This window comes from Oryx dammah, unplaced genomic scaffold (assembly GCF_014754425.2).
Source record: "Oryx dammah isolate SB20612 unplaced genomic scaffold, SCBI_Odam_1.1 HiC_scaffold_18, whole genome shotgun sequence".
Taxonomy (NCBI): Eukaryota; Metazoa; Chordata; class Mammalia; order Artiodactyla; family Bovidae; genus Oryx; species Oryx dammah.
This window is the reverse complement of record NW_024070202.1, coordinates 80,506,737-80,529,993: the sequence shown is the minus strand read 5'-3', so window position 1 is coordinate 80,529,993 and position 23,257 is coordinate 80,506,737. Positions and strand designations below refer to the sequence as shown.

At 38.3% G+C, this 23,257-nt stretch overlaps 1 protein-coding gene and 1 long non-coding RNA gene across 2 annotated transcripts in view; one reads left to right on the top strand and one right to left on the bottom strand.

Moving 5' to 3' along the window:
• The window catches only part of SUGCT (succinyl-CoA:glutarate-CoA transferase), a 776,171-nt gene that overhangs the window by 698,368 nt on the left and 54,546 nt on the right, over window positions 1–23,257 (top strand). The gene's annotated exons all lie outside the window — the stretch shown is intronic.
• LOC120877260 lies at window positions 2,196–21,777 on the bottom strand. The gene is made up of 3 exons (XR_005724306.1): window positions 21,693–21,777; window positions 18,776–18,777; window positions 2,196–2,217 (listed from the first exon to the last, which is right to left on the bottom strand). It is a non-coding gene; the product is annotated as an uncharacterized LOC120877260 (long non-coding RNA).

Sequence of the window (23,257 nt, the reverse complement as noted above, 5' to 3'; positions counted from 1 at the left end):
TGAGGTTTCCTTCTTTTCCTAACCAAAGGTTTCAAACAAAATCTTTATCAGAACTGCTTCTAGAGCCTCCAAATTTTGATCATTGCCTTTAATTTCAAGCTAAGAGACTAGAAAAGGTCTAGAAAAATTTGAGGAAAGCATGTATGTGGATTGGCACACAAATTCATTGTGCCTGAAAATAAGGAGAATCCAGAAAGAAATTTCACTGTTGTTAATTAAGGTTTAAAGCAGTGCTGTGGGTCTCATGCTTTGCCCCTTTCCTGATTAAATCCATCTCATGAAATTGCCATGTTCTTGTTGAGCAAAATCAATAGGAGACTGGAAGAATACAGTTATTTCATGATGAAGATTCTCTTTATCCTAATAGCCTGAAGTGAAGTGAGTAAAGTGAAGTTGCTCAGTCGTGTCTGACTCTTTGCGACCCCATGGACTGTAGCCTATCAGGCTCCTCTGTCCATGGGATTTTCCAGGCAATAGTACTGGAGTGGGGTGCCGTTTCCTTCTCCAGGGGATCTTCCCGACCCAGGGATTAAACCTGGTTCTCCTGCATTGTAGACAGACGTTTTACCATAGGATACCCAAAAACTCAGGAACGTTCACTGTACTCCTTTAATTAATCTTTCTGACACCCAGTTGCCTTTTCCTTCCCTATCATGCCTTTGTGGAAAAGGGAAATGGTGAACAGGAATGCGTGAGGCGAAAACTTCCCACGAGTAGTTCTTCCTGTATGAGTGCTGTGTGGTTACAGGGTTGTGGTAGGATATTGGGGTTTGGTTGATTCTGCCCTAGGCTTTTTCATCTTGATCATGGTATCACTGATTAGTTAGACTTCCAGTCAGAAACTGAAATGGAAATTGGGACTTTGATTAAAACTCTGCATAGTGACAACATGCTGAAGCTTATCTTGTGGAGGCCAGCTGGTGCTAGGAAAGGGACATATTTTACTCCTTGTGGTCTCGCAGTCACCACTTTTTGGGGAATCCCCCATAGAAGGAGACAGAACTTTCAGGGCCTATAGGCCTGCTGGCTTTAACAGGGTCAGAAAGTTTTTCCTAATTAGCTTGCCTGCATATATCAACTGTACTTCAGTTTAAAAAAAGAAAGAAAGCTGAAAATAAATAAAAACAAAAAAATGAAAAATAAAATATTTTCCAAGGAACTTGGTAAGAATAAAAGTTTTGGATGTTTAATATTCTTATTTCTCCTTTGTTTTTCTTTAATATTGAAGAAGGAAACTTTTCAGACAGGTTTAGTCAATTTCATCTGAAACTAATGAGCAAAACTAATTGGTCCATGTTAACTTTAAGGCAGGAAAGAGGCAGTAGGGGTTGCCCAGGAAGGGGAGTAAGAATCCAACTCTGTGTGGTACAGTCTCAGTCCAGTGCTAATCTCTGAAGGCCTCTAGCAGAAATGGCCCTTGTTCAGTTATTGAGAAAACGTACTGATATTGAGGTAGATATGACTGAATGTTGGTATATTTAGACTGGGATGCTAGATTTGCTTCCACCTCTCAACTTCTCAGTTTTCTCAATTATCTTACCTGGATCACGATGATTTACTCACCCAGGAGGTTTTGGGTCCTGAGAAAATTAATTCATGCCTTTTAAAATCATATAAAACTAATTTGCACCAAAAAGCAAGTTAAGAGTTTAAGCTTGTAAAGGGCAGTGTTATCTGAATTATTTTTGAGGCCTCAGTGCTGAGCCATGGGAGTGTGATTCAATCTGTGCTCACTAAATGAATAGGTGTTAAATTGTTGAGTGGGAAAGGCCTTTGACAATGCTTAGATATATCTATCCATGTCTTTAGAACCTTCTTCTTAGTCTAAAAACCTAGCATGACAAGGGACTTCCCTGGTGGTCCTCTGGTCACGATTCTGCACTTCCGCTGGAGGGAGGGCAAGTTCAGTCCCTGGTCAGGGAACTAAGATCCCTCAATGCCACTGTGGCCCCAAACAATTAAATAAATAAATAAAGCCTAGTATGCAAGTTGATATTGGCAGGATGGTTAGAGCCTGATTTTCAAACAAATAGAACCAGGTGGTTTAGAGCACGGAGAAGGCAATGGCAACCCACTCCAGTACTCTTGCCTGGAAAATCCCATGGGTGGAGAAGCCTGGAAGGCTGCAGTCCATGGGGTCGCTAAGAGTCGGACACGACTGAGTGACTTCACTTGCACTTTTCACTTTCCTGCATTGGAGAAGGAAATGGCAACCCACTCCAGTGTTCTTGCCTGGAGAATCCCAGGGACGGGGGAGCCTGGTGGGCTGCCATCTATGGGGTCACGCACAGTCGGACACGACTGAAGCGACTTAGCAGCAGCAGCAGTATAGAGCAGTCATGGGAGATGAGTGATCTCAGAAGCTTGTGAAAGATTATTTCTGTTCCACTCATCGGCATATCTTTGTAGTTATCTGAGCCTTAAGCTCCTCTGCTGATTCCCCGAGACAGAGCTAAGAGCATTCTTGCCATTCTCATTTTCAGTGTTTCAAGTGGCCCATTCAGAGCTGCTTAGGTCATCCTCTCATCACAGCTATTTTCTAACACTTTTATATCATTAAAATCCTACAGTACTGAAGATTAAATTCAGAGGACCAAATTTACTTGCTTTGGGGAGGAACTCTCATAGACTAATCCCTTATTAATACCCTGGGAATTCCTGATGGCTTGGGCCAGAGGGTGCCCCTTCTTTGACCTCTGTCTAGTTCACCTTTTCTGTAAAAAGGACTGAGGGAAAAAAAGTTTAAATCCATTATGAATATAATGCTAACATGACTTAAAATTTCTTTGTTAATTATTTGTCATGGCATTATTAGACTTGATAAGAATATATGCAGGTCTTATTCAGACTATGGTCAGATAGAAAGGGCACTGAACTAGGAGTTAGAATCTGGCTTTCCTACTTATTTGTTTGATTCCCTTGAGCCAGTCACTAATTATGCTGAACCTCCATTTCCTCAAATAAGCTTCCAATTCATCCCACCCACCCTTTCCCCTGTGGTGTCCATACATTTGTTCTCTACATCTGTGTCTCTATTTCTGTTTTGCAAATAAGATCATTTATACCATTTTTCCAGATTCCATATATATGATTTAATCTACGATATTTGTTTTTCTCTTTCTGTCTTACTTCACTCTATATAAGTCTCTACTATAAAGCAAAAACAAAAATTTAGTTTAAAAATAAAATGAGACTTTACTTACTGTCAGAAATCAATAATATTAACATATGTCTATCTATACGACCTATAAAGGCAAGGTAATATTGCATATTACATCTTGGTAGCAAAGTATTCTTGCAGAGACCAATTAGAAGAGAACATTCACATTCTAATCATGGCCAACAGCTAGATGGTTTTAGTCTGGTGACCTTGCCATCACCATGCTGATAACTGATAAATTTTTCATTTTTCTACATACATTTTATCAACTGAAAACTGCCTCTCAAAGTGAGCCAGAATGTGTACAGAATTGATATGAACTGTTTTGTCTATAAGGAAATGTAAACTGCTGCTTTGTCCATGGACAAGAGGGCTGTCCTCGGATTAACTTGGTCTGAGTACCTATTTTTCACTAATTCTTTAAAGATAGGAAGCATGACTAAGTTAGCTCAATGATATGAATTCTGACAAAGTAGTAGTCCTCCTGTAGCTCGTAACCCAGTCCTCACAGTAGCTTCAGATTTGTCAGTTGCAAAGAAGTTTGGTTCTAGTTAGACAGGATACATTTGATATTGAGATTTCTTTGCATCCGATTAGTAACCAGGAACTTGAGGTAGATGCAAGAAAAGCCTCCAAGACTTTTTACACAATAGCTGGGCACTAGTGGTACACATATAAGCACTTTGCGTCTTACTTAAAGGGTACAGCACCATTTCCAAAGTCACATATGAAGAAAAATAAAAAGGTGCACTAGATTCTACTGTACAACAAAGTGAATCGGCTGTATGTTTACATATACCCCCTCTTTTTTGGATTCCCTTTCCATTTAGGTCACCCCAGAGCACTGAGTAGAGTTCCCCAGTGCTATACAGATGGTTCTCATTAGTTATCTGTTTTATATTTAGTATCAATAGTGTGATATGTCAGTCCCAGTCCATCCCAAACCCTCCTTTTCTCCTTGGTATCCATACGTTTGTTCTCTACATCTGTGTCTCTATTTCTGCTTTGCAAATTAGACCATCAACATTGTAAAGGAAGTATACTCCAGTAAAAATTAATTTTAAAAAAGTTAAGGCATTAAAAAATTGCATGTAATAGCCTCTAAATTGGTCAATTTCATTGAGAAAAATAGGAGAGAGCAGAGATTTTGCCACTGCATTACAATTTAGCAAAATCATTACTTAGGCTTCTGCTTGCATTTTAGTTAAAAGAAAAACAATTTAGCATAATGAATGGCTTGATTTGCCCTATAGAAAGTTAATAAGTGGAATATTGATTAAGGCTGGTAGGAAACACAATACAAAATTCTCATATGTTCTTGTGAAACTTGAGCACATTATCTCAGAAGCATAATGACAGTAATGCACCAAGAGCACAGTTCGAGAAGTAAGTAATTACAGTGAATTACAGAAAAATAAAGATGGCAGTTATTCATGAATTTGCAATGATTATTGTCTGAAAGACGTGTTATAGAGTATTCTTATTTCCATGTGTTCAGCATAACATTTTTGATTAACAAGAAAAAAAATATTGTCTCAGCTGTGAGGTTGGCCTTATCAGAAGTTATTTGGCTTAACCTGGCAATTATGTTAGTTATTAAATATATTCATAGACTAGAAATAAAAAGAGTTCATTTTCAGAAACAATTCTGAATATTTTGGCAATTATATTGTTGCATATTATTCAAATAAATGAAAAAGCCATGCCAAACAATTCTGTGTGGAAATAACCAAGAGGAAAATAGAATTAATCCCTATAATAAGAGAAAAAAACAGTCTGAGATATACATGGCTCATGTGGACACAGGAATGGTATTTAAGATACTTAACAACAGCTAAGCCTGGGCCCTCACCAAAAATGGTGGAATGCTGGTCCTCGACATTGGAGCAGTATTGTTGAAGGTATAGCCTGACCTGGTGTTAGATCTTTATATTTTGGATTATTAGAAATTTCAGTGGGATCTCAAGGATGGCATAGAGAGCGGCAATTACTAAGTAATTAATATATTGAGATTTTAGTAACCACTATGGATGTACCAGTGCACACAAGCTGAATGTCAGCCATAAGAAATACCTACTAACCCAATAGTAAACATTTTATTAATTTCTCAGTAAACTTTCCAAATAGAATCTGTCCTGATCGTGACCTTAACCTTCAGTAATAATCTGTAAGCCCAGGACAGGTGTGAACAAAGAAAGAAAATATCAGGTACATTGCTATACATACCCTTTGGAGATATGGGTTCCATTTCTGGTAATGGAAGCTTGTAGCTTCCCAGCCCTCCACTGAATAATAAAAACAATGAAAAATCTTTTGTTAATTCAAAAAAAAAATCTATCTGAAGTACCAAGGAACTACCAAGAAAACTAGGATTTCAAGGGTCAACATCCCAAAGGGAGGGAGAACGTATTAAATTGAGAGCTATATGTACTCCTTCACTTTCCTCACCTAAAGCAATAGTATTTTTAATGCATAGAATAGGGCACTGATGCTTTTGAACTGTGGTGTTGGAGAAGACTTTTGAGAGTCCCTTGGACTGCAAGGAGATCCAAATTAACCCTGAATATTCATTAGAAAGACTGATGCTGAAGCTGACACTCCAGTACTTTGGCCACCTGATTCGAACAGCCAACTTACTGGAAAAGACCCTGATGCTGGGAAGGAGTGAAGGTGAAAGGAGAAGGGAGCAACAGAGGATAAAATGATTAGATGACATCACTGACTCAATGGACATGAGTTTGAACAAACTCTGGGAGATAGTGAAGGAAAGGAAAGCCTGGCTTGCTGTAATCCATGGGGTCAGGAAGAGTCAGACACAGTTTAGCAACTGAACAACATAGAGGTCCACCAGCAAGTGATGGCTTAGAGCTTTCACCAGTTTTACTGGGTTTGAGTTTAGAGATACCTAAGGTGATCTGGATTGAGGGGCCAAAATCTCAGAGAAAAGTGAATATTAGAGATAACATAAGAAGACTTAAGGGTGGAAAGTAACTAGGGATCTAGGGACCCAAGGATGGACACAGCAGTGAGTTTCCTGGGATTTCAGTTTGCCTCATATATCCCCAACTGGGTGTTGAAGAAGCTGGCAACCCAAAACTTCTGAGACTAAAACAAAAGCTCCAAGAAATACCTATTTTCTCATACAGAAGAACTGAAAAGTTGCAGATTAGAATGACAGAAAATATTTTAGACTTTTCGATAATAATCTCTGTACTTCACTCAAACACTGCGCACGCACACACACACACACACACACACACACACCTTGTAGTCCCACCCTCACTGGTCAGCAAAGACAGAGTAGGGGCTCTAGAGTTCTGCCTTACCCAGCTGAAATGAGACCCTTTCCAACACACACACCATAATAGGGTGGTGTCAGAAAAGCCCAGGTTGGGAGTTGAGTTAGGTTTTGTGTTTAGTCATTGTGTCTTAAAGTGAGTGAAGTGAAAGTCGCTCAGTCGTGTCCAACTCTTTGCAACCCCATAGACTAGTCCATGGAGTTCTCCACGCCAGAATACTGGAATGGGTAGCCTTTCCCTTCTCCAGGGGATCTTCCCAACCCAGGGATTGAACCCAGGTCTCCCACATTGCAGATGGATTCTTTACCAGTTGAACCACCAGGGAAGCCCAGTGTCTTAAGAAGCCACCCAAAATAGAGAATTCTAAAGAGAAAAAAGTCTATTTTATATTATAATTCTATTGATTAAAATATATTAATAGAAACTGATTTTTATCGTGTACCTTTTCTTTCAAAGCACTGCACTAGGTTTTATACTGATCAGCTCATCTAACCACCATAAAACTCAATGTGGTAAATGTAGTTTCCAAATTTAATGAATGAGTAAAAAGCAAGGGCTTCCCTGGTGGCTCAGCGGTAAAGACTCTGCCTGCTAATGCAGGAGATGCAGGTTCAATCCCTGGGTCAAGAAGATCCTCTGAAGAAGGAAATGGCAACCCTCCCAGTATTCTTGCCTGGGAATTCCCAGGGAGAGAGGAGCCTGGCTACAGTCCATGGGGTCACAAAAGAGTTGGACATGACTTGGTAACGAAACAACAACAACAAAGAACAAGGCTCAAAAAGGTTAGGAAAGTGTTCAAGTTCCTTTGATTACTAAATGCCAGAGGTAAAATTCAAGATCAGAAATAGTTGATCCCACAGATTGCCTTCGAATAAGATTTATCTGTATGTATATATGTGTTAATGTACTACAAATGATTTCTCCATCACTGAATTTTCACTACTGTTGGGTGATTTTTTTTTTTTTTTTTTTTACTTTACAATTCTGTATTGGTTTTGCCATACATTGACATGAATCCACCACGGGTGTACATGCTACTAGTATAAAAAACTAAATGCTTAATAGAAAGACAACATATAAAGAGGAGATTTTTATTAAAAATCTTTTCTCTGAAGTTCTGATTCAGATTTAAAAAAATTCCAGTGGATAATAAAATAAAAGGAGAGTCTAAATTATTTTCAAAGAAAACTATTAATAAATTCAATGCAATAATGAAAGAATTGAAGATTATTATGTCATTGCATCTTTACTTATGTGCACAACTCTGATCACTTTACCTTGGAAAAATATAAAGTTGAAATGTTATTGGTGATTTTTTTAGAACACTCTTTAACTTATAGTGTGCTGAATAAATATTTGAATGTGATCTATTTTAGACAGAGTATTCTATTCTGTCCTTAGACAATGACTGATGGTCATTACGTCCATCTGTAAGCAATGAGTTAAACTGCTTATTTGATACTGTCCTTTTATTTGCTAGTCAAAGGATATTATGAATGATTGAAAGGATTTATAAAATGAGGTGGCTAAGATTTGTTCTTATGTGTTTCCAGCTGAAAGCCTTAATATATTTAATGCTTCCAGGATATGGAGGAGCTAACAGATGTCAAAAGAGCAGAGAAAGCTATTTTGCAAAGATCATTCAAAAGCCAAACAAAAATCTTTTCTCTTGCAAAATTCATAAACTTTATTTATAAGACATTAATTATATTTGACAGAAAATGCATTTGCTGTTTATATAGAATGTATCCTTTTCCTTTTCAATTAAGAAAATAAAAGTTGTTATGATAAAGGTAAGACCACTGGATTAAAATCAGTGTAACATAAGTTTGTCTTCATCAAATAACCATTACTGTAAACTATTTGTGTAACTCTTTACTGTCTATAAGTAAAGTATTTTGCTTAAAGATGGAAACAAAATAATTAAAAATCAAAGACTGTTTTTACACACTAGTTTGCTTAACCATATTCTAACTGATCTGATCTGAGCTTCCAAGAACTAACATTTCGTGCTAGATGTTTTATGCCATAAATATAGAGACTGTGGATTTACTTTAGTGATCAGCGGTCTGTAAGGCTTGCTAACTGGGTCAACTTGGTATGCGTGAAAGAATAACCATAATATTGTACATTAGAATTTTAAGAACAAGATGGTGGTTTGAAGGAATAAATTTCTTAATACTGTTTCCATAGGTCCCATAAAAACAAACAGTAGAATGTTGGCAATTTTTTGTAATCAAGGCCAATGTTTAATAAAGGCAGGAAAGCATAAAAAATGGAAATATTATTCCTGGATTTACATTTTACCTTACCTCTATCCAAATTCTTACTGTTAAAACAATCTAAAAATACATTTAAGATCTCACCTAGCTGCCACCCTGCTCTTATAAACATGCTACTTTAATGAATTGGTTTGTTTCTGACAGCTACTCCCTTTGAAATTAATAAAAAATACTATGAATACAGCACCTAATTGGCCTTACATGCTTCTATATTACTTACCTCTTTTGTTGTTCTAATCTCTCATTTTCTGGGAAAATTCCTCCCACACACTTGGAGATTGAAAAAAACCAATCTGATCCTGCCCCTCTGGCCACATTTGATTGGCTAAGAGTTGACCTAAGATGGGTAAATATGAGGTATTACCACAGAAACTTTACAAATATAATGGAAGAAAGAGTTCCTATCAGGTGGCCAAAGTGGCATTGATTTATTTTTTTAAGTCATATTAAATCTATATATCTATCTTAAGACACATCATGACTAGAAATATGAACATCTGCTCGTGCCTTAGCATAGAAAGGAGTAATGTATGGATGTGAGACTTGGACTGTGAAGAAAGCTGAGTGCTGAAGAATTGATGCTTTTGAACTGTGGTGTTGGAGAAGACTCTTGAGAGTCCCTTGGACTGCAAGGAGATCCAACCAGTCCATTCTGAAGGAGATCAGTCCTGGGTGTTCATTGGAAGGAATGATGCTAAAGCTGAAACTCCAATACTTTGGCCACCTCATGTGAAGAGTTGATTCACTGGAAATGACCCTGATGCTGGGAGGGATTGGGGGCAGGAGGAGAAGGGGTTGACAGAGGATGAGATGGCTGGATGGCATCACCGACTCGATGGACATGAGTTTGAGTGAACTCTGGGAGTTGGTGATGGACAGGAAGGCCTGGCATGCTGTGATTCATGGGGTTGCAAAGAGTCAGACACGACTGAGTGACTGAACTGAACTGAACTGAATGTATATTAAAGAAGTTTTAATCTGAAACAGGGCAAGAGTGGTTAGCTAAAGAATTTTACAGAGGCAGTACCATCTGTGCCTGTTCCAGTCCTGTCCACATCTGTCAACCTCATCGTCAGGAGGCTCTGAGGCCAATGACCTTGTCTTCAACACTGGGCATTGTCACTAGACTTGTATATTATGAGTTTGTATTGAAAACCATCCCTTCGGTGAGAAGAATGCTTCAAGAAAAATCTTCAACTGACCCAACTCCTCTTGTTCCAATTCCACATTCACTGGCAACCTGTCAATTCACCCAAAGAAAATATGCTGATAGAATGTACTGGATTTAAGGTAGCCATTTAGTCCGTGTGACTGGTTACTGATGCAAATTGATAAATCCTCTTCTTGTAATATGTTTCCATGGAGTTGGCTATGGGCTTCCTCACTGGCTGGGTGGTAAAGAAATCTGCCTGCAATGAGAGGAGCCTGGTAGGCTATATATAGTCCATAGGGTTGCAAAGAATTGGACACCATGAAGCAACTGAGCATGCACACACATAGTTTTCAATTATGAAAACATGACTATCTGTGCTCCATGTGACAGCTATATACACTAAGGAGTGGCAGCCTGGTGTTTGTTTCATTATAGGCAGTTTTATTTTGAGTGTATCTGCTTTCCTGGGACAGAGAGATAAGAACCAGGTGGATGGAACCTGGGTCTTCGAAGCACAAGGCTAGGTCTAGATGGAATTCCTTTAGACCAATGATTTTCAAACCTGTCTGTATAAAGATCATGTAGAGAGTTTGTTGGAAGTATGCTTCCTGTACTTGGGATTCTGATTCAGCGGCTCAGGTACAGTACAGCTAGCCACATTTTGAAAAACACTTCCTGGAAGGTTTTGCTGTATAGCCATTATGGGAATGACCGCCTTAAACTCTATCTTTGTATGATATTCAAATGTGCTTCTTTTTACTGATTTTTAAAAAACAGTAATGAGATTTACTGAGTTATCACAACTGTAGGTCAGTAAGCATTGGTAAATGTCCTTGGGGCAGCAGCTGGCTTCCGAACTTACTTTCTATGATTTTCCCTGTTTGTTGGGTCCTCCTCCCTCTTGCAGTCTCTCCCTAACCCCCGCGGAAGGATTCCTTTTACTTTCTTGTAAACTCAACCATGGGCTTCCCTGGTGGCTCAGGCAGTAAAGAATCTGCCTGCAATGCAGTCAGACCGAGGTTTGATCTCTGATTCAGGAAGATACCCTGGAGAAGGGAATGGCTACCCACTCCAGTAGTCTTACCTGGGAAATCTCATGGACAGAAGACCTTGGTGGGCTACAGTCCATGAGGTTGCAAGGAGTTGGACATGAATGAGCACACACACAAAACTCAGCCACACATGTAAACTATTTTTAAAAGACAGCCAAAAATATCTTTTATCTAGATGATTTTACATGATAGTTAATCCATCTGATTTCCATAAACAGAAGTTCCATGTTCTTCTTAAAATCTAATTAAAACCTTTTTTTTCATTCTCCAATTTTATGCTACAGACATTCAAGAAATACAAAAGTTTACAGCAATCTTAATATATGGGCATACATTGGAGATATTGCAGGTTCAGTTCCAGACCCCTCCAACAAAGCAAATCTCACAGTAAATCAAGTCATATGGATTTTTTTGTTTATTAGTGTGTGTTGAAATTATGTTTACACTGTACAGTAGCCTATTAAAAGTACAATAGCATTATATTTAAAAAACTGTAAATAGTTTAATTAAAAGTACTTTATTGCTAAAAATTGCTACCCATTATCTGACAATGCAGGGTTGCCATAAACTTCTGTTTCTGAAAAATGCATTATCTTCAAAGTGCAGCAGAGCAGAGAGCAATAAAAAGAAGTATGCCTGTATATCGTTTCCAATACCGTTATTATTATTATTATTATTTTACTGGCAAGTAAATATATACCTTGTTATTTAGTCACTAAGTTGTGCTTGACTCTTTTGTGACTCAATGGACTGTAGCCTGCCAACCTTCTCTGTCCATGGGATTTCCCAAGTGAGAATACTGGAATGGGTTGCCATTTCCTTCTCCAGGGGATCTTCCTGACCCAGAGATTGAACCCGCATCCCCTGCATTGACAGGTGGGTTCTTTACCACTGAGCCAGCAGGGAAGCCCAAATATATACCTACAATAACACTTTCCAAAGTGAGTTCTATAGAACACTAATTTGTAGTTATATGGTCAAATAAGCTTGGGAAACACTGAGTTAAGCAAAATCACAGATATCCTTGGTGAAGAAATTGTGTGGCATGTAATATGCTTGTGCATCTTTGAGAGGGTAATTCATAGGATGGATGTACTTCCTGAGCCACTTGAGGAAAGCTGGCCTGAAGTGAAAATGACCTCCAAAGGGCCCAAGAAGTAGTTGATAGCAGAATCAAGATCAGAACCCAGTTCTTCTAACTCTCCCTTCCTCTTTCTTATGACAGTGGAACATTCTGTAAGTAGCTACTTGTGAAACAGTTTCCAGTAGTGCCCCATCCTCAAACTGAAATGCTTTTAGAGCCTGTCTTCTTTCACTAAGTGAAAGAAACATTGGCTTGTCTCCCAAAACCAGCTAAACAGTAATGCTCCAGAAGTTCTTTAAGGAAAATAAAATCTGAAGTAGAAAAGCAGGGTTCAAGATCTTGATCTGAAGTAGAAAATCATTATTTCCGTAGTATTTCCATTCAAATCAGTGAGAAGACATTGTCATCTTGTCTGAAATTTAAGAGAGTTTCTGCTTTCCGAAAAATCATAGTTTTTAGTTGGCAGGGAACAAACTCCCAAGAACAAGTTGTGACAGAAAACTTTTTTAAAAACTGCTTTTGGATTTCAACCAGTAGAATGTGCACAGTTTCTTTCTTGACTGTTAGTGTAGCCTTCCTTCTATTACCCAGAAAATGGACTGTGGGAATTAGGGAAGGTGAAGTGCAATGTTATTTACATTTTTGTGCCAAAACATTATGAAATGAAATGGTCAAGCATTCTGAGTGAGTGCAGCTTATGAAAATTAATAGGAACACTTTGAATATGTGATCTTTTACTTGAAGCAGTAGAAATGAAAAGAGTCTTGTCAAGGTAATTTTTCGTCCTCTTTTAAATGTTTCTTCTTTTTTTTTTTTAACACTCTCAGTTGTTTATAATAACCTCTTTGGATCTTAGACCTCAAAGTTCTTTCCTTTCAGAATTTCCTTTTCTCTGTTTGTCTGTGTACCAAAAATACTTTTCAGGGAAAAAAAAAAAAGACGATGACTTGAGTCCAGTAAATACTAAATGATGTCTAATGGCATTGAAATAGGACAATGAGGGTGAGTATTGGGTTTGGAATCCATTGGTTAGTGTCCCAGTTAGTCACAAACCCATGAAAACAAGGGTATATATAGAAGGTATTCCAATGGAATGAGAGCATTCTAGATATTTTAAGGAGAGAACTTCTAATTGAAAGGTAAGGATGACATCAGTATTTCTGAAAAGGCATTTTGTAAGGTGGAAACTTGGTAGATTTCTGCATTAACAGGAAGCATATTCTGGATATGCTTTCATAATAATAGTTCATAATAATGAGAAAACAGAAGAAGAAGACAGAAAGAAATATTGAACTTTTATTCTGTTAGGTTCCAAGTTAAGCACTGGGCATGTATCATTCATTGTATTATTGTATTTTTCCTCAAAAGCTGAGAGATTGCTTCTGTCCTATTTCATAAATGATGCTGAGAGAGCTAACAAGCTAGAGTAACATGTTCAAAATTTTATACCATAAATGCAGATTGAAGATTTGAATGCAATCTTTTTTCCGGCACCACAGCCCTGGTCTTCATCACAAAGCTGTATTGACTCCTACATCAGGTGTGACTACACGTTATATTTTTTTTTATATCTTTGCCATCTGGGAGAAAGGGTTTGACTTTATACAGTGAAACAAAACCAGTGAACCAGTGAAAGTCTGGAGCCAACTAGAAACCCTCTGGAGTTTGAGCATGATGTAGGTACTAAGATAAAGGATGGCAGCAATGGTTGAGCCCGTGACCAGCCCCTCAGGATGAGTTCAGGCCTTCCTAGAAGCTGAACCTCCAAAGAGCAAGTAAGGGTCGATCCAGGGTAGACTCGGATAGGAACAAAATCATAAGTGAATCAGGACATTTCTGAAAAAGCATTTTCTACTGGTCATAACTATGTTTCCTCAATTTGTAGGGCAAACTGAGGGGGTCTCCCTTAAGTCCTGTGATAACTTTTCCTATGTCTGATAGGATAGAGAACAGAGTAGGTGATACACAATTTAATTCTATGCATTTTAGGTTAGTTTTATGAAATCACACAACATGAACAATTTTGTAAACTATAAAACTGACCTTTGCTTATCAGTATTTAAAGTACACAGCAGTGGGTTATCATAAGAGCCCAAGCTGCAATGTATACCTATTTTCTCACACACAAAAAAGCCCTGAATCCTGGGCAAGTTCTAATAAACCAATTTTTCATTTGGAAAATATGACCACTCTGTTCATAATACACAACTCAATTATTTCAGTTTCCTAACTCAGGATCTCTCATATTATACTGGTTATCTATCCTCTAAAGTCTTTTCCTCTTTTTATATTTATTCTCTGAATTACTGGCTGCATCAATCACTAAGCTGCTTCTTCACCCTCACACCCTACATCCATCTGGTCAACAGGATCCTCAGTTCCAAGTCCTATACACCTCTCAAATTTATCCCTTCAACTGTATCCCTAAATTTCCCATCCTATCTACCTGGTAAACTAATAGACTTTCTCATGTCCACTGTTTGGGTTAGGTGCTGATTCCCAGCCCAGTTTATTGTTTTTAAGCTTCCAGCATTGCATGATAAAAAGCATGGATCCCAGAAGTGGTCAGGGGTTGCTTTGCTTAGAAGAGGTGATGCAAGTAAATGGGAAGTACTTTTAGGATCCTCTGCCTCTCGGTATTAGACTGGTCCCCTGTATACCCTTTACCTACTGATTAGAATTCAAATCCTAAAGCCTGGAATGCAAAGATTTCATAAGAGAGACCCCACCCATCCTCCCTGCCTGTCTTGCCGCACTCTCAAACTCTTGCGGCACGCATTAGCCCCTCAGACATATTTGCTATTATTGTACAGATGTCTGATTTCACATTATTTCATCTGCTTAGAGTCCCTACTTCAAAATACAAGCATCAGCAACTTAGGTGGACTCCCCAGGCACACACAGACTCTCCATGCTGCCTATATCCATTATACTTCCTTGCGCTTATCAAATTGTGTTGTAATAATAACATGCTGTTATGTCTTCCTCTCTATCCAGTGACTTTCTTGAGTCACTAGACAAGAATCCCATGCTTTATTTATCTTTTATCCCAAGTTCTTTGCATAAAGCTTGGATCAATAAATGCATATGTTGAATGAATGATTTGCTAATATTAATGAATTACAGTGAATGACTCTGGCCCCTTTGATACAAATACTGTTGTTTTTATGTTCCTTTAGCAAAATATTTTGAGATCTCTACAAATGAATAAATAAAAAAAACCAATCTATTTAGGAGTGCTAAGGTGGAATATTAAGATACTGAGAAGATAGAGGAAAAAAAAAATAAGTTAACCATAATAAAAGGTAAAGGCAGAATTCACTGCTTGCTGACAAAGCTTTAATCAAAATAAGAAGTGAATCTTAATCCATGTTAGCAAATATTACCTCCTAGTACTAAAGGGTAACATTTCCAAGTGTTTTGGTGTCTTGGATTTTAGACAAAAATACATTATTTCCTCTAATGCTATAAGGTTATAATCCCATCATTTATTTTCTCTTTATCCTACATGTTGTGAATGCTACTTAATCTCTCTGGGCATCCTAATTCTTACCTCAAAGTGAGAGAAATGAAACCTATCTCACAGAATTATCATAATTATCATATGTAGATCCAAGGAGGTAAAATGTCTGAGTTCCTAAAATCTTGGCTGCCATAATTAGCACTTACTAGTAAATGATGCTACTTTCTTTTGTTTTAAAAAAAAATTATTAAATGGAATCTACCCCCACAGTATTAGGTTTATATATGGGTAATAGCTTACCATTCCTTATTACAAAGTACCTAGCAAATCTTACAAATCTCTGCAGATCTTTGCTGTGTTAACTCTGTGGATGTCAGAGTATCCATTCTAGTGGAGTGGCTTTGCTCCACTAGAGGCCAAGAATGTGGGCTGAAGAAACCCATAGCCACCTTGGACAAAGGGACTCCTATGAGCATATAGTGGATCCTAGACCCAAACAAATCTTCAATCATATCTCCAAAATCCTATAAGATTGCCAGAACTGCCTCTCCCATGCAGGGAGTAAGGCGCCAACTCTGATCTTCTCTTTGTGCACCATAAGGCCCTCTGGATCTCCTGGAACTGGTCCTCTGACTTATCCTCACACTCAAACCAAAATGTTTTCATCTTAACCAGCATCAAGGCTATTGCCACATTTTGACAGATATGCTTAGGAATAGCACACTACTTTTGAAAACTTGTAAAGAAAGGGTATGAAAAATATCCTGTGTGCTTTGTTTGAAATATTGACAGAAGCATGTTTTCTTAAAGAAAATTATCCAAACAACCAGAAGAAAAGATAGGAGAAAGGGATAGACAAGGGTGGGTTGGCTGATGGTTGACATGTGAAACCCTTTACCATTCATAAAATATTTAGGTTATTTGAGCTAAGGAGGAAATTGCAAAGGATTAGGTTTATAGCACTTGACCACATCTCAGAAGTGCTACTCTGTAAAACTTGTCAAAGACCAAAAAAAAAAAAAAAAAAAAAGGAAAGCAATCCCATTAGGAAACCTGGGCTTTGTATCCTGTCGTTTATTACATTTGTCAGTTGAAGCAGTAAGGATTATGGCAGTAGATTTATTAATTTTTCAGAAAACCTGGCATGGAGAAGCTTTACCCTTGGCTCTAGCCTGGGAAATGTGGTCAAGGTAGTTTGTGAAACAAGCAGAATACTGAGTACCCGCCGCGAAAAAGTCATTACCACCGCAAACCTGTCAGAGACAAAGCCAGGTGACAAATTTAGAAAGGGCTCTCTTCCTGAAAATCAGCAAGATTTTAGTCAGAATCTTTCTGTCTCAAGGAATATTCTTTCTTCGCACATGTGTGAAGGTGGCTGTAGTCACTGTGGCCCCAGAAAATGACCTTGTGCTCCAGGAGGACATTGGCTTTCATTTCTAACATTCAAGAATCACTGTCATCAGTGTTCAAACATTCATTCTTGCCCATCCAGCCAAAAAGCAGGACTTGCTCCTTTCCTTGACATGATGGTGGCGCTGAGTTATCTGACAACTTCTGATAATGTCCCCTGTCCTGATCAGTAGGGGTGGCTTTGTCTGAGGTTGTCTGTGGTCTGGGGGTATTACACTCATGGCTTTGTAAGATCTTTGCTGTTCCTGCTGGATTCCACAGAGACCAAGGTTTCTCCTTTTTTCTGCCTCTGCTCACCATAGGTCTAATGTTCTCTATTTCTTTATTTTCTACCCAAGAATGTGCACAAGGTATACAAAGGGTGCCATTCTATGTACAGAAGTTGAGACTACAGCGTCCTAAATTTACAGACTCTGCAGTTATAGAATATTCTTTACTGTATTTCAGACATTATTTTACAAATATTTTACCAATATTTTTACATATTTTACAAATATTAATTAAATGAATCATATAGTCTCTACACTAGCCCATGAGGTAGATGCCATTATCACTACAACTTAAGAGATGAGGAAACCGAGACAGCTTGGCTAAGGTAACATAGCCTGTAAGTAGAAGCTGGCTTCAGGTTCAGTGAGTGGCAGCTGGCTTTGTGTTCTGGACTCCCCTGCTACCTTATCTAGAGCAGTCCCAAGGTGCTGGTCATATGCATTTCATAGGAACCAGACCTACTGTCCACATGGAGGATGTTTATGTTGTGAGTATAAACAGGTGAAAAGGGGAAGACAACACATCAAAGGAAGTGCACAAATATCAAAAATTTCTAAACACTCTCCTGGATGGAGTCAAAATGATTTAAACATTCGGTCCTCATACTTGGGCATGCCTACACAGCAGTCCTTGTACTTGGACACGCATAAACAAACTGATTAATTTTGCCCCCACTTGTAGAAGTTTCTTATTCAGCATGTCTTGGATCCTGGGGTCATCTACATTAATGTAAGCACTCTTAAACAATTCAGAGCATCTTGAGGGTGTTTGAGATATATTTCATTTGAGACCTGTGCCTTGTACTCACAGGCTTGGTTTAATTCAAGGAAGATGGAAAGAAATTAAATTTCATCCTAAACATCTCCCATGTCTTGTTGGAGTGTCCTAGATAAGAAACTCTATAGAACACAAATTCATCTTCCTAGGCAGGTTTTTCTTGGACAGTGAAGAAGGGGTTTGGAGAAGTTGGCAGTAGTAAGATAGTCTAAGATCTTAACCATGAGAATGAAGACTTTTTTTTTCTGCAGAGATTGCCCCTTCTTCTGGGAGGTACAGCAGAGGGCAGTGTGCTCCTCTCAGGAAGTAAGTTCAGAAATGAAAGCTTACGGTACATTTCAAATTGGGCTGAACTTTAAAATCTTTTTTATTGTATATGCTCTGAACATAAGAATGTGCTAAGGCACTTCAGTCATGTCCGACTCTTTGCAACCCCATGGACTGTAAGCCCACCAGGCTCCTCTGTCCATGGAATTCTCCAGGCAAGAATACTGGACTGGGTTGCCATTCCTTCTTCAGGACATGGCAATGGGGCCCCCGCCCCCCCATAACTCCAAGGATGTTATGTTATGTATAGTTTATCAGATTTCTTTAAGCCCCTGTGATCCAGGATAGATGCAATGAAAAATGCCCTCACAGTTGAACTCGATAAGGATTTGACCTCACACATGAGCCAATACAGCTCGTGTGAACAAGAAAAGAATCCACTTATAGTCTTGTATCCCTTCTAGCAAATGTAGGCATAGTCTCAGAGAAACCCAATCATTAAAGTGAAAAGAAAACAGAAACTATTTCCTATGACATGAATTTAAAGAACAAGCTTACTTCTGCCACCCTGCCTGACCCCTTGAATAGAAACAGTGAACTGAAGTGGAGAAAAATTAAGCTAAATAAGAGGAAACAGTGAAATTTTGTAGGCTGTGGAATAGTCTCTCTGGGAACATTTTGGAAGCCCCATCACTTAGTCATTTCAAACTAGACCAGACAAATGACTTGAAGATATGCTGTGAGAGGCAGTGTTGTAGGGAATGGGCGAATGAACTTTCTTCTCTGTCCCCTGTGGAAATTTCCTCAGTGGTGTCAGCACTCACTCTCTCTCTCTCCCATAGACACACACACGCGCCATCACTCACTTTCAGATTGTCTCCTTTCTGCCTTTTCAATTTGATCATCACCAAAATAGCATTTTAAACCCCCCAAAGCCCCTTTCTCTTTCTGACTCTATGTTTACTGTCTATTCGAATCCCCCTTTTCTTCATCAAGGATCAGGTTTTCTGTTCAGACTATAAAATCCTTCCAAGTTTCCTATTGTCATCTTTAAAGTGGTGTAAACACCTTCCCCCAATACGTCCTAGTGATTCCAAGGAGCAAGCAGTAGGGCTTCCGTTCTGAGACCCACTGGGGAATCAAGAGGATGACCCAAGTCCTGTCAAGTGAGCATATACATAAGCTGTACGTTTCATCAGACTCATTTAAAATACCCACCAAAAAAGTCACTGAGCCTCCCTGGCACCCCTTGAGTAGCACATGCTTTCATGGCTAGGCGGTCTAGGAAGCACAGTATTGAAGAGCCAGCTTCTTGCAAATTTGGAGCTCAAAGTAGGGTATCAGTGTAATCATTTCCCCAATTTCTTATTCAGAGTTTAGCCCATTTTGTACCAAAACTTATATAAATGACTGGATTTTATTTTTTGTTCCATTTTGTGTTTGCTACAATAAGAAATTTGAATGAACGTAAAAGATTACTAATGGCTTTCTATTTAAACACGTGAACTTGCACTCCCTGATTCTGGGAAGGTAGAAATTGGTTCATGTTTCTTTAAAAAATATATTTAGTCCAGGTTGTAGATCACAATGAAATAGAATTAAAAATGTCAGTTTTACATTTTCAATGGTAATTTTTTTTGGAAGGCAAAACTTTTCTGTTATACTTCATTCTTTTCCTTTTTCTTCGTCTTGCTGCTTGTGGTCAAGGTTAAGCAAGATTCTCTATTCGGTCTTCTGACATATAATAGGAAAATAAAATAATTATAATTATAATCATGGTAGTAGTAACAAAAAGCAAGTACATATAAGGTAGTTATAGACATGCCAAATATTGCTGTAAGTCCTTCATTGGTATTGTTCCATTTTATCCTCACAATGGTTCTATAACGGAAAATATTCTCATTTTACCCATGGGAAGATTGATCTTAGAGAGCTTCAACTGCTTAAAATTATACAACTAGTATAGCAGGAATCAAGCCAATTTTTTCTGACTCCAAAGCCTGTGTCTTTAACTACCTGCCATATGCCTCAGAAAGACACATTTTCATTTAAATCTTAATGAAATCATTATATTTCCTGTGGTCCCCTCTTCCTTAATGTTGTATCTTCCTCTTCCATCCTCAAGCAGGAAATAAGAATATCTTCCAAAATAATATTTTTGAACTTTTAAAAATAGTAGATACTTATCATGACTTTTTGCCAGATGTTAAAATTGTCACACACATAATATAATCATGCAAATAAGGATGGATTTTAGCTGCCCTAAAGAAATCAAGCAGTGGATCTAAAGAAAATCATGTGGTATATTGAAAGCCATTTTTAGTATATTCATGCTATTGCATTTGATATTTTAAAAAAGTATTAAAGCACAGTTGATTTACAGTGTTGTATTAGTTTCAGGTGTATAGCAAAGCATTTGATATTTGTTAAATACTAGTTTTATTTGAGAGTATAAAGCCTACTATTACAATCCATAGAGAGAAGGGTAGTACACTGATTACATTTGTTTTTGGAAGATGAAGAAAAGAATGATTTCTATGACTTTTTATACCTAGTCATTTAGAAAGATCAACTTCACTGTGTGAAATGTATTCACTTTCCATGTGAAAGGTCCATGTAGTAGAGTGATTACATGGTATATGAGATTTTGAGACAATAGTATTTTATTTATTGTTTCAAATTTGCTTAGGAATTGATGATTGTCTGGGAAAGAATGGCACTTTAGACCTCATCTTGCTTCGAAAAGGTTAGACATTTTGGCAGCAGTACACACCTTGTGCAGAAATATAACACTGGACTTAAAATTAGAAAAGAGGTGCTGAGCAAAAGTTTAAGCAAATGTTGAATTGAACAATCAAGTATTGATGGATTTGGTTTTTTCTCCATGCCAAATAGAATGCAGACTCCACGAGAGCAGACACTTGATGATTTTTAATTACTTACTATCTTTCTCTGGAGAAGAGAATGGCAACCCACTCCAGTACTCCTGCCTAGAGAATCCCGTGGACAGAGTCCATGGGGTTTCACAGAGTCGGACACGACTGAAGTGACTTAGCAGCAGCAGCTATCTTTCTAGTATCTAGAAAAGTATATGGCACATGCTGCTGCTGCTAAGTCGCTTCAGTCATGTCCAACTCTGTGCGACCCCACAGACGGCAGCCCACCAGGCTCCCCCGGCCCTGGGATTCTCCAGGCAAGAACACTGGAGTGGGTTGCCATTTCCTTCTCCAGTGCATGAAAGTGAAGAGTGAAAGTGAAGTCGCTCAGTCGTGTCCGACTCTTAGCGACTCGATGGACTGTAGCCTACGAGGCTTCTCCGTCCACGGGATTTTCCAGGCAAGAGTATTGGAGTGGATTGCCATTTTAATAAGTATTTCTTAGATAATGTGAACTTTAAGAGAAGGAATTCAGGTGATTATGCACCTTTCCTTGTATCTATTTCTTATTTATGAAGGGTAAGAGCAGTATTGTCTACCTTATTCATCTTAAGAATATCACTGTCTGGGCAGCTGCCCTTCTCAGACAAAAAAAGGAAAAAAAAAAAAACACACTTTGTGAAATCAACATTGTGGGTGATTCAAGGACTGAATATCTTAAGTGAAAGCATCTGTTAGAAAACATGATAAGGTATTCGGGAACAAAGTCCTTGTCATTTATATGTTCTGAATGATGCCCAGCTTCTCGTGGGTAAACACCGAGTCCTAAATTGCCATAATAAAAGATCAGTGCCTCTGTCATGCAACTGCAGTGTTTCTCCTAGCTTGAGTGCAGAAAACAAATGTTGGCACCAAGGAACTGATTCTGCACCCATGTGGAATAATTTAATTCCATTAATAATGCTAGAAATGTTAAGAAAACTATTTTAGGGAAAAAAAGGCAAAATATGGGGGCATACAGAATGAACTTTTTAGTCTGAACTCCAGGATCCATTTGTTTTCCATTGCTTGCTGTACTTATTCTGGATCTGTTTTCACTTTTATTTGTGGTCAGCTTCAATATGTCTACACGAAAGCACACATCAGAAGTAAAATGACTGTCTTTTTATAGTATGACTTCAGACAGTTGGACAGTTTTAGGGTTCACTGGCTCCTGGATCAGTTTTCCCATGCCTGCATGAAGCATGCTAGTTAATAGACTGCAAAGAAAAATGACATTTTCTTTAAAGGTACATGCATCCAACCCATTGAGCTAAGATCTGGGCTCAAATCCTGTCCGTCTGTGGATCCTCATGTATAGCTTCCCGGCTGGACTCTGCCCCTCCGAAATTCTCATGTACTTTTCACTGGCCACAGTGGAACTCATCCTGGTGTGTCAATGGGTTGAATACAGCTGGCTGCATGTAATATATTGTTTGGGTAGGGGCACAAAGCCAAAAAGGCATTGATTACTATTTACATGGGCCTTCACCAATTTCTGGACGTCAAAAGACGTGAACTCACTGCTTCATTCATCAAAACAGACATGAACATTTTTCTTTCTTGGGTTTAGTTGGGAAAGGGTTTAGTTGGGAAAAAAAAAACAAAAAAACAAAAACATTTTCTGGTTTCCTCTCTGGAAGCCCAAGTATGTTTGGGATTCTCCACTTCGACCCAAGCCGACCACAGCTTAAAGCAATGCAACTTGTTTTTACGCAGAGAGGGGTATATGCAAGTTCCTGTGGCCATGAGGGTATGACAAAGACACTGGGACTGCTTTGAGCCTTCTCGAAGATTTTCTTACAAACTTCAAGTTCTTGGAAACCATTTGGCGTGCAATCACTTTGGTATCTTGCAAATGTGAATCCAGTCTAGGAAACTGTTAATGCCTCCACTGTCAGGAGTCAATAGTTTTTCTGTGCAGTTGACTTAATGGCAGTTGTCATTTGTTTTATGGCCTTGTGAAAAGAGCACATATTCCTTTGGGGTTGTTTTTAATATAAAAATGCTAGTGCTTTGCTTTTGAACATATTAAATGGTTCCATATGTATTATCAAGCTGTTGTAGTAGTGTAAAATGAGGGTGTTGGTCTGACTTCGTCTGAAATCACTGTGTATGTGTGTGT